Source organism: Caretta caretta, chromosome 6 (assembly GCF_965140235.1).
Source record: "Caretta caretta isolate rCarCar2 chromosome 6, rCarCar1.hap1, whole genome shotgun sequence".
In the NCBI taxonomy this organism is placed as follows: Eukaryota; Metazoa; Chordata; order Testudines; family Cheloniidae; genus Caretta; species Caretta caretta.
In genome coordinates this window covers 89,486,844-89,506,880 of record NC_134211.1, presented here as the reverse complement: position 1 = coordinate 89,506,880, position 20,037 = coordinate 89,486,844, and the positions used below count along the sequence as shown (strand labels likewise).

General features: G+C 45.5%; 1 protein-coding gene across 8 annotated transcripts in view; it reads right to left on the bottom strand.

Moving 5' to 3' along the window:
• The window catches only part of TTLL5 (tubulin tyrosine ligase like 5), a 216,119-nt gene that overhangs the window by 70,179 nt on the left and 125,903 nt on the right, over positions 1-20,037 (bottom strand). The window contains exon 30 of one of the 8 annotated variants that reach the window (XR_012669002.1): positions 18,195-18,426. The exons of the other annotated variants lie outside the window; for them this stretch is intronic. The gene's annotated coding sequence lies outside the window, so the exon portion shown is untranslated. The remainder of the gene's footprint in view (positions 1-18,194; positions 18,427-20,037) is intronic. 8 annotated transcript variants of the gene reach the window in all.

The following is a 20,037-nucleotide window of genomic DNA, read 5'->3' as shown; positions in this document are numbered from 1 at the left end:
TTTATGGTTAAAGCCTGGTTTATGCTAGAAAATTAGGTTGGTATAACTACATCAGGGTAGTGAAAAATCCACACCCCTGGGTGATGCAGTTAAACCAACCTAACCCCTGGTGTAGACAGTGCTAGGTCAACAGGAGAATTCTTCCGTCGACTTAGCTGCCGCCTCTTGGGGAGGTAGAGTACCTACACAGGGGAGAGTACCCCTGCAGCATAGGTAGCATCTTCACTGAAGTGCTGCAGCTGCACTGCTGCAATGTTTTAAGCATAGACAAGCCCCAAGACTCTTTTGGTTTTTGGTTGTTCGGCAGGCAATGGTACAAGGGCAGGGGGACGGTAGTTTGGGTAATCTCAACTTTGCATTTCCAGGTTTTCCAATGTTCCTAGTTTTCTCAAAAAAACACTAGACTTCCTTAAATGGCTTTTCTCTTGATTAACTCATGAACTCCATTTTAATGAAGCATTGGGGGAATTTCCCTCTTCTAAAAAGATGTAAACATTACACAGTGTCACAAATATGATGAACTTGCAAGCTGTACAGGGATTAACCTAGCTCCTCCCCACATTACATTCCAGTTTTTTTTAGTAGATTCCTCCATCTTGCTCCCCAGACTGGATTTTGATAGGGAAACAGAGGGTGTGGAAACATGCAAAGTGGATTTGGGAGCCCTCCCCAACCTGCTAAAAAAAACAAAAACACCCCACCAGTTACTAACCTTTCTGTAACTGCTGTTCTGCAAGATGTGTTGCATATTTCCATTCCAATGTAGATGTATGTGCATCCCAGGAACAGTGGCTGGAATTTTTTACTAGCAATATCAGTCAGGTCAGCTCCAGAGCCCTCTGGCGCCATGCGCTCATAGCACCAGTATAAAGGGTCCCGCCAACCCCGCGTACCTTCAGTTTCTTCTTACCCACTGAATCAGGTAAGAGGGGATTGAGTGCGGTTTGTAGAATGGACATGTGCAACACATCTCAAAGAACTACTGTTACAGAAATGTTAGTAACCGCCTTCTTCGAGTGCTTGCACATGTCCATTCCCATGTGGATGGCTCACAAGAAGTTGCATAGGAGGCAGCCTCGGTGTTCAAGTACAAGCTCACTGCAGTACTGCATGGCGGAAGTTGGCATCATCTCTGGCCTGCTGGGCAATGGCACAGTGTGCTGAGAATGTGTGCACTAAAGACCAGGGTTCTGCCTTGCAGATATCTTGAATAGGAATTTGTGCTAGGAAAGCAGCTGAAGGGGCCTGAGATCTTGTGGAGTGAGCAGTCAGGTTAGCCAGAGGAGGGCCTCCCGTGAGTTCATAACATGTCCGGATACATGAGATAATCCAAGACAAAATCCTCTGGGCAGAGATAGGGAGTCCCTTCATTCTCTCTGGATTGCTATGAACATCTGAGTCGATCTGCGGAACAGTTTGGTTCCTTGAATATAAAGCGCCAGAGTCCGTCTAACATCCGAAGACCATAGGTGCTGTTCCTCCCTGTTCGCATGTGGCTTAGGGTAGAATACTAGTAGAAAAATTGCTTGGCTGCAGTGGAATTGTGAAACCACCTCTGGAAGGAACTTTGAATGTGGGTGCAGCAGTACTTTATTGTTTGAAGATCGTAGATGGGGGTTCCAATGTGAGGGCTTGGATCTCCGAAACCATCCTGGCCGAAACCATGCACTGTCATAACCATACAGGTAAGGGTAGCATAAAATCGCTCCTTTACTTGGAAGGGGTTAAGAAGCTCAAATAACTTGGTTGGCACCTGACCAAAAGGACCAATAAGGGAAGAAGATGCTTTCAAATCTGCAGGGGTTTGTTGTGTGCTCTCTTGGTGTTCTCTCTTGGACAGAGAGGGACCAGGGAAGGAAAAACCATCTCCTAAAACACTACCTGAAATAAGCATCCAAGATTACAAAAATTGTAAGTAATTGCAAGGAAATGCGTTAGTTTATCTTTTGTTTTAGCTTGTGAATTTTCCCTATTTTAAGAGGGAGGTTTATTCCTGTGTTTTCTGTAACTTTGAAGTTTTGCCTAGAGGGGAATCCTCTGTGTTTTACATCTTATTACCCTGTAAAATTACCTTCCATCCTGATTTTACAGAGGTGCTTCTTTTACTTTTTTCTTTATAATAAAGTTCTGCTTTTAGAAACCTGATTGGTTTTTAGGACACTAAAAACCAAAGGGTCTGGTCTGTGCTCACCTTGTTTACCTATTTGGTTGGTATATTATTCTCAAGCCTCCTCAGAAAAGGAGGTGAAGGAGCTTGGGGGGATATTTTGGGGAAACAGGAACTCCAAGTGGTCCTTTTCCTGAATCTTTGTCCAACTCACTTGGTGGTGGCAGTGATACCGTCCAAGGACAAGAAAGAATGTGTGCCTTGGGGAAGTTTTTAACCTAAGCTGGTAGAAATAATCTTAGGGGGTCTTTCATGCGGGTCCCCCCATCTGCACCCCAGAGTTCAGAGCAGGGAGGGAACCTTGACAGTCTCTAAGACGACGACTTTCCAGGAGAGATGCAACAACAAGCATGTTACCGGTGGCTCAAAGGGTGGGCCCTGTAAGCTTTGAAAAGACAAGGTTTAGGCCCCAAGGAGGGATCAGCTCCTTTATCTGGAAAGTACACCCTCTCCAGGCCTTTGAGAAAATGGATTACCATTTTGTGCGAAAAGACTGATCTGCTGTCGACCTTCGGATGGAAGGCTGAAATGGCTGCCAGGTAAACCTTGTTTGAAGAAAAGGCCAGACCTTGCTGCTTCAAGAGCAGAAGGTACTCCAAAATAAGTTGCAATGAAGACTGTGCAGATGGAACATCAAGTTAGGAAGACCAGGTGGAGAATCATTTCCACTCTAGCAGGTAAGTTGCTCTGGTGGAGGGTATTCTACTGCCCAGTAGGATTCTACCAACCTGCTCTTCAGGTCTGAGCAAGCTTGCTCTTCAGGATTCAACCATGGAGGTTCCAGGCCATCAGATGAAGAGAGCTTAGGTTCAGGTGGAGCAGCCAACTGTGGTCTCAGAAGATCAGGTCCGAGTGTAGCGGAAGCTAGATTGGGGTCTCTGCTGAAAGGTTTGACATGGTGATGAACCAGTGCTGTCTGGGCCACACGGGGGCAATGAGGATGGCCTGTCCTCGGTCCTGCTTGATCTTCATCAGAACCTTATGTACCAATTGAATGGAGGGAAAGGTGTAATACAGATGAGCTGTCCATGCTAACAGGAAGGTATCTGTAAGAGACCCTGGGTTTTGGCCCCACAGGGAGCAGAACTGATGGCATTTTCTGTTGTTGCGGGCAGCAAACAGGTCTATAAAGGGGACTCCCCCACCACTGGTTGAAGGGACCACTTGTGGTGAGTGGAGAAGGACCTTCTGAGGCGATCTGCAAGTTGGTTCTGTGTATCCGGTGGATAAGATGCTTCTAGATAAACTGAGTGTGTGATGCAGAACTCCCACAGCTGGATTGCATCCTGACATAGGGGGGAAGAATGCGCTCTCCTGTGTGTTGATGTAGTTCATGGCAGTTGTATTGTCTGTGAGAACCGAAACCACCTTGTCTGTAATGTGGGGCAGGAATGCTTGGCAGGCTAGGTGGACTGCCCTAAGTTCCCTGATATTGATATGTAGAGAGCTCTTCTTGGGACCATGGGCCTTGAATCGTGAGGTGCCATACGTGAGCTCCCCAACCCAGTGCCAAGGTGTCAGAGACCAGGGACACAGACGATTGGGGCCTCGAAAAAGGTACTTCTGCACAGACTGTGCGTTGGTTCAACCATCAAGCCAGAGAATTGAGGACCTGGAGTGGGATGGTAAGCACCATGTCCAGGTGATGTTGCAAAGGTGAATATACTGTAGCCAGCCAGGCATGGAGGGGTCAGAGATGTTGCCTCACATGTTGCACCACGTATGTGCATGATGCCATGTGGCCCAGGAGGCTCAAACATATCCAGACCGTGGTGACTGGATGTGTCTGAAGGGAACTTATCAGGGTCGAGATTGAATGAAAATAATCCTGCAGAAGTCAGGCCTTTGACCATACGAAGTTGAGAACTGCCCCTGTGAAAGCTATCCTTTGTACAGGGGGTAAGGGTGGATTTCTGATAATTTATTAGTAAGCCTAAGGCCCGGAAGGTCAATGGATGTTGGATTCCACCTGAGCTCTGGTCCGGCCTTTGATTAGCCAGCCGTTGAGATACAAAAATACACAAACTCCCTTTCTCCCGAAGAAAGCCACTACTACTGCCATACATTTGGTGAAGATCTGTGGGACTGCCCACAGATGAAACAGGAGAACCGAGAACTGGTAATGAGTCTCGGTTCACAACAAATTTTAGGAACCTTCTGTGGCCTTGAAAAAAAAAAAAATGTGGAAGTATGTGCCCTTTAGATAATGGGCAGCATACCAATCCAGCAAAGGAATGATTAAAAACAAGGAGACCATGCAGAACTTCAAGCTCTTGAGATAGCAGTTGAGACGACGCAGGTCTAGGATCGGTCTGAGACCCCTCTTGGCTTTCAGAATTAAGAAGTAAAGAGAATAAAGCCCCTTTCCTCTTAGATGGTGTGGAGCCTCTTCCACGGCACCCACTCGAAAGGGGGATAGGACTTCTTTTTCCAATAGCTGCTCATGAGAAGAGTCCCTGAAGAGGGATGGGGAGGGGCGGTGGGAAGGTGGAGTGGATAAAAATTGGAGGTTTCAGAGTAACAGCCGTGTTAGTCTGCATTCGCAAAAAGAAAAGGAGTACTTGTGGCACCTTAGAGACTAACCAATTTATTTGAGCATAAGCTTTCGTGAGCTACATGCTTTTTTCATGCTTCGTGTGTATAAAAAGATCTTCTACACTTTCCACAGTATGCATCCGATGAAGTGAGCTGTAGCTCACGAAAGCTTATGCTCAAATAAATTGGTTAGTCTCTAAGGTGCCACAAGTACTCCTTTTCTTTTTGAAAAATTGGAGGGTATAACCTAATTCTATTGTGCTTAGAACCCAAAGGTCCAAGGCAATGTGGGTCCAGGCTCTGAGGAAGCAGGACAGTCAATTGGAAAACAAAGGGATAACTAGATCCAGACCTGAGGGGATTGAGATGTTGCCCTTGAGCATCTCGTCAAAACAAGTGCTTCGAGCTGCCCGAGTATCTAGGGGCAGATTACATTGGCCCTGAGGAGGAAGTTGGTGGAGGGGACCTATGCCCGAACCCTTGGTTCTTCCTCCTCTGCTGGTCCTCCCAGAAAAGCTGTGCAAAATAGCGTCCAGTCGGTTGAGGCCTGTAATGTTTTCTGGACACCGCTGGTGTATACAGACCCAGAGATTTTAGGGTCATCTTAGAGTCCTTAAGTCTGTGGAGTTTGGCATCTGTTTCCTCTGAGAAGAACAAGGGCCTTTTGAATGGGAAATCCTGGGTGGTTTGTTGTACCTCCTCAGGAAACCCCAAAGACTGTAACCATGACCTTCTGTGCATGGTAATAGCTGTGGCCATCGATCTGGCTGCAGAATCAGCAGCATCCAAGGCTGCCTGCAGGGAGGTCCGGGCTACTGTCTTCCCCTCTTCGACTACTGAGGAGAGCTCCTGTCTGGCTTCTTGAGGAAGTATGTCCTTAAATTTTTGCATCACCGCCCACATATTAAAATCATAGTGAAGGCTCACACTGGAGAAGCTTTGATTATGCATTCCTTAGCGTGGCTGTAGGTACATGTGCCACATGTCTTATAATCTATGCATTGTGTGGTTGTGACTTATGTCACTGGGCCGTTCCTGAGAGGGTGGTCAAAGCTTCAGACAGCAGCATTACACGAAGTTACTGGGTCAAATTCTGGTCTTAGTAAACACCAGCACCATTCCTCTATATTTTGGTTGTGGAACTGAGACCAACATTTTCCCCACTCTGTTTTATTTCATAACATCGTTGAAGATTTTCTGAAGTAGTCTGACATTGCCAGTTCACAACCATTATTGGAAAAGGTCAGGCAGGGGAACCACAGAGAGGGGGAGGACTAAGGAGAGAGCACCTGGGCCAGTATGGAGGGAGCAGATGCAAGATAACCATGACTAAGCTGAGGGGAGTCTTGGGCTGCCATGCTGGCTGCTCTGAGGCTAGAAGATCTCTTGGAGTCTACTTGGGTGTTGCACCATTTATAACACAAACTTCATCCGACATAGGCATGAATTACATCTCCTCTGTCTAACTAGCTACCAACTTCCCCAGAGCTATTGGAAAATACTTTGCCTGGAGGAAGCCATTTCAACAGTTTCCCAGTTTACATGTTTTCAAGCTAGAAGTAGTAGAATACTCTGAGTAAACTTTTCAGAGTCAGTATAGATCCTTCTAGGAAGGTCCCCAGAGCTAGAAGGCACCTCATCTGAAGAAAATCACACTTTACAGAGAAACAAACCTGCTGAAGTAGCCTGCAGAGCAGCTGACAGGCAGACTGGTTACATTTTGGTGAAATTAGGGATGTAGGATCAAAAAAGCATTAAAATGGAATGGGAAATTCAATCTGAACTACAGCATTGCCACTGTGGCTTCCTACTAAATAGCCCTTGGTGCCAGAAGAGAAAACCATATTAAAAATTCTCCTCAATGAACATCAGAGGCTAGAATTGCCACCCTCCCCCTTCCTCAATCTGTTGGTACTTTGCAAGCATCTGTCCCCTCCATTCCCAGAAGCATCTAAGGCTGGTGGTGACACGTTTGGACTGGACCACCAGGAATTGTGATGAGGGAGTGGAAAGGTGGTTCTATTTATTTTAAAGCCCCACCTGAACACAGCATGGTCTCCAAGAGCAGTAGAGCAGAGATCTCTACAGTTTCTGGCACCTTGTCCTTAGGGATCATAACTAGAGGCCTGACCTTTTCCCAGAGGAGACTCCCTTGGTTACAAGGCTCCTGTGGAAAACTAGAAGGCAATGTGGAGGACTGACTGGGCCCACTGAAATAGACTGAGGCAAGTGGGTGGCATCTATAGTGTCTCATTGAAGACACTTAATTTGCTGAGTGGAGAGAGGGAAAAGCACCAGTACTCTATTTAACTGAGTACCTCTGTTGGTTAGACCAGAGGATGGGGAGTTAGTACTCCTATTTTCTATACCCTGCTCTGACAAACTCAGTGTGTGGCCTTGAGAAAGTCACTGCACCTTTCTGTATCTAAGTTTCTCCTCTCTACAATGGGCATAATGATACTGACCACTCTATGCTCACATGGGGTTGTGAGGCTTAGTAGTTGTAAGTCCCTTTCTCACTCAGGTGGCTATAGCAATGTAAATTATTAAAATTACTACACAGACTTGAGGGAGGTAGCAGAGAAGGGGGAACACTGGGTAGAAAGCATTACAAATACCAAAGACAACTAAGCTGTCTACTACTTTTATAGGGTCAATTGTGTGCAAGGTGCTTCACAGACAAGAGTGGCATAAGAGGCCCTGAGCCAAAGTGTGCAAATGTAATAGCAAAACACTAGTTCTAGCACTAAAACTTTTGGTTAATTGTTTTCTCCTATTCCCCCTCCCTCCAAGCACGTGCACTGAAGTATGTGAAACAGGAAGACTGGGGGCAGAAGCACAGCACGAGGTTGAGGCAACATACCTGGCAGCTGCTAAAACAAAACTTCAAAAGACCCAGCTCCCTTTGAAAACCCATCAGGCAGGAGCCACTCCTCCCCTTCAGCTTCCCTACGAGTTGGTACACTTAACCATTTCAGCATGTTTGGCAGCCCTGCAGCCAGTTCCAGAGCAGGTGGTGGAGTAGAAAATTATGTCAGAGCCCCAGATCACTCTGTTGTCTCCTTGTTCCTCACTTCTCCCAGCAGGCAACAATGTGCATGCTGACCAAGCAGCCCTAGTGACGGACCAAAGTACTGCATACTCATTGCAGGTTCTCGGTTCATGTTTCTGCAAAAAATGAGATGCCAAGGCCCAGAACTGCCACAGTGAGTTGGGTGGCGGCCAGTGTCCTCTAGCAAACTGTTGGGTCTGACAACAAAGATGGCTTGTTATTATAGAGTGAGGAGGAGAGGTGAATCTTCAGCTAGTACCCAGAGTGACATGGAGAACTAGCATGAGCTAGGACATGCTCAAGTTCCAGCCTCACTTGTCCAGGATTATCTTCATTAAATGTCCCCCCCCTTAGTCCCTGCCTACACTAGGTGATAGAGGTGCACAAAACTGTTGCCTGGAACATCTTGAACTTCCAGTTGCTTGCACAATACCAGTTCCTCTACCCACAACTGCCAGCCAGGAGGTGGGGAGTGCAAGCACCGGGTTTAATTCATAACACCTAGAGGTCAGGTTTTAGTTTCAGTCCTGCTGAACTGGCATCACATTATTTACAACGATCTCTCCCTAACGTGGGCAGGAGGGCAAGAGGAGTTGTTGCCACAGTTCAGCTAGTCATCCCAGCTCCATGCCACTGTGTCCAGCTTTTCCCCCAGAATGTGATAAGGATGAAGGACTGACGACCGTGGAGAAGATGGAGTTAAAGCTGCTCGATTGGAGGTGTACATTTGATTGTTTCCAGACTGAATGAGTTTGGATCGGGCCTTCATTTGTTTGTATTTTTGAATTTGAGAAGGATTTTGTACTTTTTAATGATTGAGCAGCAGCTACACCTATGGCCAGGTACCATTGGAATCAAGGCAGCATTTCTCATTGGAATCAATTGTTGTAAATGAAAAAGTCTTATTCAAGGTACTCAATCTCCCTTCCTAGGGCCAACACAGGATTGCTCCCCATAACACTTAAAGGAAATTGCTTAGTTATGCAGAAGCTCCTGCACCCAGAAGCAGAGATGGGTACTATAGGATAGGTGTTGCAGGAATCCCAGCAAGCACTGGTACAGCAATAGTGCTGTGCTGTGTGTGGATACATCATAGTTGCGGTTGGAGATGCTAAACCCTTGCAAGCCCACCCATTTTTTATAGTTATAACACTCCAGGAGTTTCCTCTCAATGTAGATAAGTCTACAGTGCATCAGACAGGGATTATAATGGTGTGGAGTGTTTGTCTGAGATGCATTCACAAAGGCCACATCTATACAGACCCCTGTAACCATGCTTCAGCAAAGCTCCTAAAGTCTGTTAGCAGATTTCTATCAAAGGCTAGGAATGACATTATTATTGACCAGGATTGCCTGGGGAATGTAATGAGGAAGTATGGAGCTGGTGACTGGAAGATGGTTTGTAGGTGGCTTGAGCGGAAGGTGGTGCCATTTGCTAAAAGGAGAAGCTTGGTAACATGGGCCATGCTCATGACTTTCTAAAGATCCTAACAGTCACAGAGTGACAAGAGGTAGGATCTCAAATAGAGAAAAGGTGAGTAATGGGGTTACAAGGCCAGCAGCAGTTCACTGTGGCAGGAGCTATCTAGTATATTGTGCCATGTGCACTGTATAACATACAACTACATGCCTCAAGGCCAAGTGGGATGTTGATAAATGATATGCAAACAATCTGGGGCACTGAGGAACTAAGTAGAGCAACTTAAGGTTAAGTTTATTGAGCTAAAGGATGCTGACCATAACGTAAAACTTGCCCAGTGAAAGCTGCTCGGGATACTCCGGAGAGTTGCATTTGAGCAATTAATCAAACTCAAACAGCAGCCTTCTAATTTTCCATAATAGAGATATTCCTCTGAAATGCCAGACCCGGTGAATCTGTTGATATTTTCAGGTACTGACACCCTGAAAAGATCTCAAATTTACATATGCAATTTGATCCACTCAGATGGTCTCCAAGCACAGATGGTCTTCCTGCCTGTCATGGGGTCTCTCTACCCCATGCTGGTTCAGCAGCCACAGGGTTAACACCCCAAATGCCTGCTTGCTCAGCCAGAGCTGATTGGCAGACCCACAGCATAAAAATATAAAAGGGCTGCAAGACAGGAGGATAGGGTGGCTGCCAGAGATATGGAGGGATTGCGGAGAGAGGATCCCTCCAGCAAACTGGTGAGGAACTGCTGGACAAGTCATCACACCAAAGAAGATGGGGAAGATTACAAAGGTAGGAAGTAGCTCAGAGAACAGCAAGGGACTGAGAAGGACTGATTCTGGCAGTTCTAAATAAAGGCCCCTGGGCTGCAAACCAGTGGAGTTGGTAGACCTGGGTTCCCCTACATACCCCAGCCTGGGACTCTTAGGGTATGTCTACACTGCAATAAAAAAAACCCACAACACTGAGTTTCAGAGCCTGGGTCAAATGACTTGGGCTCACAGGGCTCAGGCTGCAGGCTATAAACTGCAGTGTAGGTGTCTGAGCTCAGGCTGAGGGGGGGAGGAAGGGTGTAGGGCTCAGAGCCCCGTCTCCAGCCTGAGCCAGAACTTCAGCACTGCAGTTTTTAGCCCTGAAGCCCAAGCCTGAGTCAGCTGACTCAGGCAAGCTGTTGGTCTTTTATTGCAGTGTAGACATACTCTCTGAGAAGGAGCTCCTAAACCGAGAACTAGAGCTGATTAACCCCTATGGGAACCACAGAACTTCCGCTTCCCCATTATCCTAAAGACAGACTATTGAAGACCCAGCTGGAAGTGGGGTCAGTCCTTAACAAGAACTTCACAGATTGGGTGTGATGGCATAGGGGAGGATGGGGAGGTAAAAGGAGCCAGACTGGTGTAGCTCCCCATCATGCCTCACAGGGCTTTAACAAATAAAGACCCCCATATTATACTGCCGCCTACTCCATTACTCTTCTTCTTTGTGCAGTGGGTCTCAAACTTTTTTACCGGTGAACCCTTTCACATAGCAAGCCTCTGAGTGCAACCCCCCCCTAATAAATTAAACACACTTTTAAATATATTTAACACCATTATAAATGCTGGAAGCAAGCGGGATTTGGGGTGGAGGTTGACAGCTTGTGACCCCTCATGTAACGACCTCGTGACCCCAGAGGGGTCCCGACCCCCAGTTTGAGAACACCTGTCTTAGTGTATGCGTAACATGCCTCAGGTGGCACGTGACTAGGATTCATCACTGAATTTGGTCCACAGGTTGGATCATTAGCTTCCCTGGTTTGGGCCGAGTACTGAAGGGAGTGTGACGTGAACGCTGATCCATGGCTTATCCCCCTTATGTTTCATAATCGAAGAGATTTGTGTATATGTTTAGTTCTCTTTAAATAACTACTACAGGTCCTTTTCATATTTAACCTATGTAATCTAGTGGCAGGAAGATGGAGTTTCACAAACAATTGGAAAAACAACAAGGAGTCTGGTGGCACCTTAAATACTGACAGATTTGAGCAGGGGGTTGGACTAGATGACCTCCTGAGGTCCCTTCCAACCCTGATATTCTATGATTCTATTTGGGCATAAGCTTTTGTGGGTTAAAAACCCCACTTCTTCACATGGTTCTTCTTCTTTACCCACGAAAGCTTATGCCCAAATAAATCTGTTAGTCTTTAAAGTGCCACTGGACTCCTTGTTGTTTTTGTGGATACAGACTAACATGGCTACCTCCTGATAATTGGAGAAATGACTCAGACATTACAAAAACCTTTTGAAAACAGGATGTGCAAAGAGAGAAGATCCCTGAAAGAGAGAAAGAAAAGTTGAAATGACTGTCAGATGGATTAACAGTAAAGGACAATCCAAACTGCTTGAGAGAGATCCAAATAATCCAAAATTTAAAAATTTGCAGATAGTAATGGAGCATTACCCTGCCAAGAGTTACTAACTGAATACCTCTTCCACTTTAAGCCATAGATCTTTCCTGAAGTCTGCAGAAAGATAAACGGAACTTACAGAGAGCAGTAAAAACCATCAGTGATGAAAAAGTCCATGCACATACAATCAGCAATTTCAGATTTAGATGGAGAACCCAACTGCAATCTTATAACAGGACATCTGGAATTCCTGGTAGCAGAATGGAAGGGTTTGATATTATGGTCAGGTGATCTGAAAACTCAAACTGATGACCTCAAGTTGGAGCTATTAATAGCAGATGAGCTCTGTCACATTTGACCTTTCTGATGACTTTTGGAAACAGATGGAAAAGGATGCACATAGGAACTCTTGACTCAGCTCTAGGAGGAAAGCATTTATCAGAGAGCCAGATCTCACCCTCTCCTGGAACATAAAGAAGATACTGCACATTCTGCCATTACAAAAGGGTCTGTTTATAGTGCACTTCATCTGTAAAAGAGAATGAGGTGAACAGAGTCCTTGAAGAAACCACTTGCATGGGGTCGTGTACTTCCAGCTGAAATCTGTTCAAGTGCTCTCTCTAAGAATTTGAACTGCTTGGGATTAGATCTGCTAAATACACCTTTCCCAGCAGTGAATAAAAGTAAATTCTCTGCACCAGGTCACCTAATACCTGGCTTTGTTGTCGTTGGCCAATTTGTTCCTGATTGGGGGAGGAAAGCCTTCAAAGGCCATTCAAAATCACTCTCAGCTCCAATGAATTTATGCAAGCTTGGATATCAGAGGAGCCAAAAGAGTCTCAATTGTGTGATGGCCAAATTGAACTCTGCAACCAGTGCCCAAAGCATGTTACTATCACAGCTGATAGAAACAGACTGCATGAAACTCCATGCAATGCACAGCACATACAGTAAAACCTCAGAGTTACGAACACCAGAAATACGAACTGACCGGTCAACCACACACCTCATTTGGAACTGGAAGTATTCAATCAGGTAGCAGAGACAAAAACAAATACTGTACAGTAAAGTATTGTGTTAAATGTAAACTACTAAAAAATAAAGGAAAAGTTTAAAAAAAGAAAATTGTTTTTCTTGTTTCATTTAAAATTAAGATAGTTAAAAGCAACATTTTTCTTCTACATAGTAAAGTTTCAAAGTCCTATTAAGTCAATCTTCAGCTGTAAATTTTTGAAAGGTTCTACTCTAGAACCTCAGAATTATGAGCACCTCAGGAATGGAGGGTGTTCATAATTTTGAAATGTCCATAACTGAACAAAACGTTATTATTTTTTCAAAAGTTTACAAGTGAACCTTGACTTTATAAAGTTTTGGAACTTTACTATGCAGAAGAAAAATGCTGCTTTCCCTTCATTTTTTTAGTAGTTTACATTTAACAGTACTATACTGTATTTGCTTCTTTTTTTTTTTCCTGTCTCTGCTGCTGCCTGATTGTGTACTTCCAGTTCCAATTGAGGTGTGTGGTTGACTGGTCAGTTTGTAACTCTGGTGATCATAACTCAGAGGTTCTACTGTACTGTATATTAAGGTTTTGCCCAACACAACATATAGTCCTAGATCAGTGATGGACAATCTGTGGCCCATCAGCGTAATCTGATTGCGGGCTGCGACATTTTGCGGACGTTGACCATCTGCAGGCACGGCTCCCGGAAGCTCCTAGTGGCTGCGGTTCGCCATTCCTGGCCAATGGGAGCTGTGGGAAGCGGTGGCCAGCACGTTGCCCATTACTGTCCTATATCTTTCCAGAGACAACCAGAGGAAATCAAGTCATCATGCTACGACTAGTACCTTGTCTTTAACCAGCACTGCAAAGGTCTCATTTTAAGTCCAGCAAATGGTGCCATGGGGCAAGAAGCCATAAATTTCAGAAAGACCCTTATTCACAAATTAGTTTAGATATGAAGAGCCCATTATGACTCACCTGCTGTCCTGTATAGCACAAGCCAAAGACTCTCACCCATTTTAAGACTCCTACAAGTGTGAAACATGGGAAATCTCAAAGGTGAATGATCTCTGAATCTCTTGATATCTGTTTGATTAGTTGAGGACTTGGAATCTCAAACAGCTTCTATGAACTCCAAGTCTACAGCAGAGTGAATGTGCATTTCTCATGATTTGTCCTCAGTCCTCATGACAATTAAAGCACAGACCTCACACTGCACCAACCTCCAGTGACTCCAATGAGTCCCTCAAAGTTGATCCATGTTCAAACCTGAGCATCTTCAATTTCTTTTAGGATCCTGAGTGAAATGAAGGGGAGCAGACATGTCTTTTCTTACTCTTCTTCCCCTTTATTCTCTACATTAAGGAGGAAGTAGATTAGTCCACACTTGAAGCGGTCTTCTCCTCAGATATTCTAGAGACCAGGACTTCTCACAGCTGGATTTTGAAGCAACTTTCATTGCCGGCTTTGAAGATGTTCATAGCTCAGATATGCTGCACTCTTCACAGAGAAACAGATTAGCCTGCTAAGCTTTTTCCAGCAGCAGGAAACTATGTAGAGATTCCTGCTCTCTAGGAGTACTGGGGGTAAAGGCCACATAAGCCATGGCCCTAGTGGTGACACTCACCCAGATTCTGAACATCACAATCAATTAATTACATCTATGTATTGCCAGATATGAACTTTTTAAATCCCCACCTTCTATTAGGTCCACCATGTCAGATGGCAAGAGACAGAGAGAACAGGAGAAGATTGCTACTGAGCCAGATAAGAACTCAGATTCAACTATAAAAGCCATGTAACATCATGGACATTAACAGCTAACACTAACTCTATAATATGTTCAGCAGCTCTCTCATTCTAAAATCCCCCTTTCTAAAGGTCAATGACACAGGGATAGTATCTGGTATAATTTCTCCCTCAAGAATGTTGAGCTTCACTGTGTTGTAGCCACTATTACTTAGGCCTGATCTTAAATCTTAGGTCAATCGAGGTATGTTGCTCAGGGGTGTGAAAAATTCACACGCCTGATATAGTTAAACCGACCTAATCCTTGCTGTAGACACTACTAGGTAGATGGAAGAAGTCTAGCATCAACCTAGCTACTGCTTCTTGAGGGGGAGGATTAACTACAGTGACAGAAAAAAACCCTTCCATCGCTGTAACAAATGTTAACGCTATGGCACTCCAGTGACACTAGAGTGCCGTAGCTGTGCCACTGTAGCATCTGTATGTAGATATATCCTTAGTTGCTTAACTACAGTTATTGAACTTCAGTAGACATGTAGCAGTTTGGTCAGCATGGCATCTGCCAGCTTGGCTTGCTATGGACTCAGAGGGAAAAGATATTATTAATTCAAGTTCTGTGAATCCAGTGCAATGGTAAGTGGAAATTGTAACACCTCAACTTTACTTCTCCTTGCTTTCATGAATTCACAGTTGTGTGGGACTAGTATCACAAAACTATCTGCACTTAATATGGGGTTCTGGAGACCAATATTTCCACATTACCCTTACCCTACCCCTGACATATTACAGGGACTATGCTGCTCCCACACTATATTGGAGTCACCTCTTAATGGGCCCTTGGAAGACCACTCAAGCCATTTGGCATACAACCCAAGTCACTTGGTCTCACTGGACTCCTGGCTCTGCCCAAATATCCTGACCCCTTGCACTTTGTACAAACTGGCCAGCTATTCTTAGTTTCAGGACAGCACTAGAAACTACCTGGGAAATATTGAAAACAGTATTTAGCACCAGTGTTACTAACCATAACAACTCTTAACACTTCATAAAAAAAACTTGGCTGTCGGAGGAGGGTGCTAGCCTTCCTATCTCCCCCATATTACACAGCATGCTTAGGCTTCACGAGCTTAGGCCAACAGCTTTCTGAAGAGGGTCTCTAGGCGAAGCTGTCACCACATGTTGGAAAAACTGAAATACTCCCTGGCTTTTTTTTTTTTTTTTTTTAAAAGGTTTTCCCCCTCTTTTAAAAAGAGGTTTTTGTTAAATGCTGGAGCCTTGCATGGATCACAAACAGCTGCTGATTGATACCTGCAGCCCAGAGAAGCCCTGGAGAATAACAGGCTGTCATGGTGCCAACAACATACAACTCACAAACTCCAGCATCAGCTGCAAAACTCCCCTGGACATAAAGCACTTGGGAAAGCAAAGCAGCAAAGCCTGATTCCCTGGTGCAGAGCTCTGGGTGACCCTCAGAGAGGAGAAGGGGGAGAGGGGGACAACACCAAGGCTTTCAGGGACAGAAAATGGGTTTCTTTCTACAATTCATGCTTTTGGCAGGGGAGTCTTGTTTATATCACAGGATAAGAACACCAAACTGCGAATGCTGTGCTCATCCTGGGAAAAGCCAAGCCAAGCATGACCCTGGGCTGGATGGAAAATGTGAGCATGCACTGGCTTAGCAGTCAGGCTGTGGTGGAAACTCCACTGTCCAAGAGGAGGTAGCCCAGAAGAGAGGCCTGATGGGAAGGAAGGAATTCCCTCAGTCAGGGGAGTTGGAGGCCCTTTGTGCTACCTCCTGATCTGGCACTCTTGCTTGGTTACTGAAGTTCTATTTGGATGAGATCTCTCCCCTCATCTCAGCCAGATTCCAGGGCCCCTCTGTCCAGCTTCATTGGCAGCTGACTTCAGGGACAGTTGTGTGGGGACTGTCCCTCATGAGGGCTGTCTTTTATTGTGCCACCCTACATAGAACCTCCGGATTCTCCACATTTTCCTGAGAGAGATATTTGCTGGGAGACTGATGATAAGCCTATCTTCAACTAGGTTTCCATCTGTAAAAAACCAGGGGCCTTGAGCATAGCTGCTCATACGCCTGTCTCCTGCCGTAACTGAACCCCCTTATCTTACATTTCAAACACACCTAGCACTGAGCCATCTGTTCCTTTCCCCAGGAGGCTCCCTCATTTTTTCTTGAGGCAGTGCAGATCTGGAAATCTCCAAAATGTTCACACTGAATTCCATCTCAGGACACTCCTGGAGAGTCTCAGGCCAGTGGAGGGAAAGTAGCTGACCTGCCTCATCCCTCCAAGCCTAGGTTACAGATAGGTGTCTCCATTTCTACAAAAGGGTGGTGAAATGCAGAAAACGCAACTCTAATATTTCAGTGCCTCTTTTTGTGCTGTAGGAATAGCACAGTTCAGAGATGAGCCCCTGAATCTTTTTGTTCCTGAGCTAGGTGGTTATGCCCTGAAAGTGATGCAGAAAGGACTCTCCTCTGGGAAACTTCCCGGTACCCTTCTCACTTTCACAGCTCAAATTAGCTCAAAATTAATTCCACCAGCTATAGCACAGCAGCATGGATTTCATTCCCACCTTACTACCTGCAAGGCTGAGCAACAGACAAGACTCCAGGTTCCTGTGCGGGGAAGAGCCAGGGATGGATAAAAATACTGCTGGGGGAAAAAAAAAAGAGGAAGGGGGAGAAGCCAGACATTCGTGGGATTCCCTGACAGCTCCATGCAGAAGGAAGGGCTGGGCTGGAAAAAACAGGCCCCAGGTTCCTGCCAAGCTGTCTGAGGCCCGTCCTTTCCAAATCGCTCAAAGAAACAGCCAAGGCTCCCTTGTAACCCTTTCAGCACTCACCCGGGATGAAAGGCTGCTCTGGACAGTAAACCTCTGAGTGCTAAATGCTAGGGCCCTCTCCTTCCTCAAGAGCACTAAACTGAACAGCTGGGCTCCCCCACAATGGTGAAACTCACATGGGAGCTCAGGACATTAACCCTACAAGCACCACATTGTACTGAATGAGAGGTTTAGTCATGTGGAAGGAAGAAGAGAGACCCAGATGCCACTTTGTAATGTGCAATTTCTGTAACCCCACAGGACATTTGAATAAAACCCAGGGAGAGCAAGAAGAAAGAAAGGAGCTATAAAATAGTGCTAGTGTCTGACAATAGCTATTTAAATACCCCCATGCCAAGTTAAATATGAAGGAGCAAAAAAATAACAGTACCTGTGAAGTTAGCCACTTAGCCAGAGGAACATACCCAGGAATGGTAGCCAAGAGACATGGATAGGAGATGACTGGAGTAAGAGAAATAGGATGTAGCTATTTCTGAATGAAAAGTCCATACATGTTGCTGAGTTTTACATTAACTGCAACCACCAAAGCTAAAGACCTGGATATCATTGTGGGCAGCTCAGTGTGTAGCAATGGATAAAGCCAACAAGATCTGAGGTTGCATAAGCAATAGGATAGAAAATAATACTGAAAAATATAATAATGTCATTATATAATTCAATGGTATGCCCTCACTTGGGAGTAGTGTCATCAGTTTTAGTAACTGCTATAGAAAAACAGAGTCAGACAACAATTAGAGGCCTGTAAAGCCTCCATATGGATACTGAAACGGTTGGGATTGTTTAGTTTAGGAGACAAATAAGAGTGGACATGAGAGAGACATTACAATGAAAGGTCTAGAGAACATAAATCAAGTACTCCTATTTACTCTCTCATATAATACAAGAACAAGGGGACATTCAATGAAATTGAAAGGCAACCGATTTAAAACTGATAAAAGAAAACCTTCACACAATGCATAATTAACCGGCGGAACTCACTATTACAGCATATAATAAAAGTCAAGATCTTACCAGGATTCAAACAAAGGACCAGACGCTGATGGGTAATGAGGATGTCCACAGTTGGAATAGAAAATATTGTAAGAATTATTAACCCATTCTGCTTCCAGACATAAGCCAACCACTAGCTGATGGGGATTAGGAAGGAGGTTCCCCTATGTATAGGTTATTCCATTATTGCCCATTACAAGGTTCTTGCAACTTCCTCTGAAACATCAGTCCTGGTCGTTCCACATACAGGATACTGAAAGAGAAGGATCCGTTTGATCCAAGATGGCAATTCCTATGTTTAGAATGGGTGGAAGATGGTTTGTGGAGGTAACTAAGTGAGCTAGCCCAGGCCCTTAAGTAGGAAGAAGATTTGCCATCTGCTCACAATCCCGTCTCCCACTTTCTCCCCCTGATAGCTTCCATCATGATAGAGCTTGGTGACCAGGAGGGTTAAGCCCTGGGGACATGGGAATGAGAACACCTCCACTGAAGGAATCAAAGGGGTGAAGGCTGCGTACTGAAAGAGATCCCACCACATTACCTCAAACAAGACTGCAAAAGGGGACTATAACCACTCAGGGCCAAGCAGAGAAAGTGGAGTAAATGGGAGACAACTCTTTATTCAACCAGAGCCAGTCAGACAAAGAGGCCCCCAAGTTCCCAATCCTATAAAGCCCTCCCAGAAGCAGCTGAGAGCAAAGGCCCACTCACACAAGCTCACTTGTACCCCACTCTGCCCTGCTGTGAGGCCCCAGCTCTTGCCTCCAGCTCACAACCCCAGCACTGGCTCCTACATGCTCACTGCACTTGGACCAAACCCCCTTCGCCTCGGGAAAGGGTCCTGTAATTATTCTCACTTATTACCTCGGAAAAACAACAGCACAGCAGCTGCCAGCCAAGTCCGACTCAACAATGTCTGGGGAGCCGAGGCTGCAGGGCCAGGCCTCAGACTGTCTGGGCAAGTCACGAGCTTTCTCCCTTTCCTCTCCCAGAGGCTCCAGACAGGCAGAGCCAAGACCTAGGCTGTGCGAAGCAGCGTTCCTTCAAGATGGTGGCAACCCATGGTGCTGAGGCTCAGAATAGGCTGGCGAATAATAGGACCTACCATCACAGGCTTCTCTAGTGTGATTTATCCAATATACAAACTATCAAGGCTGGTCATACATCTCCAAACTTGACTAACCTAGTTTGCTCCCAGAGTTAGGTTGTCATCAGTGTGCATGGGGGCAGCACAAGATATGGGTGAGTGGCTGCCTATGGTGGTAGGGGAGACAGATGTATGCATAAATAGTGTAGGTATGGAGTTGCTGCACATACCAACTTAAGCTCATCCTGCCTCTAGTTAACAGATGCCCAGGCAGTATCCCCCCAACCTAGTAACATAGAACTTTCCTGAAGGTCAAAGTTCAGTTCAAAAACTTAGGTTTCTCAGACACACACTGCTCTTCTGATGCCAAAGCCCAGGGCTGAGGTGCTAGGGTACTGCCAAGGGGAAACGAACAGGAGCCCCGTAACAAACAGTAACTACAGTCCACTTCTAGTCTCCCCCAGTCAATAAAGTTAATTGATCCAAATCTCCAAGAAAGAGGCCTCTAGTGGGATCAGAGCTCAAGGGCTGCCTTGATGCAAGTGGTGGACTAGATGACCTCTTGAGGTCCCTTCTGTCCCTACATTCCTATGATCCTATGATTCACAATGTGCCTGTCCTAATATAAAAGACATTTCTCTGTCTGACAGGGACTCTTCTATGAGATACTTTTCCTAACACAGTGCTGGCCACTGCAGACAGCAGGACAAAGGCATCCACAGAGGCCACCGAGCTGGGGCCACTCCCAATGACTTTATAGATGGTAATCACAGACAG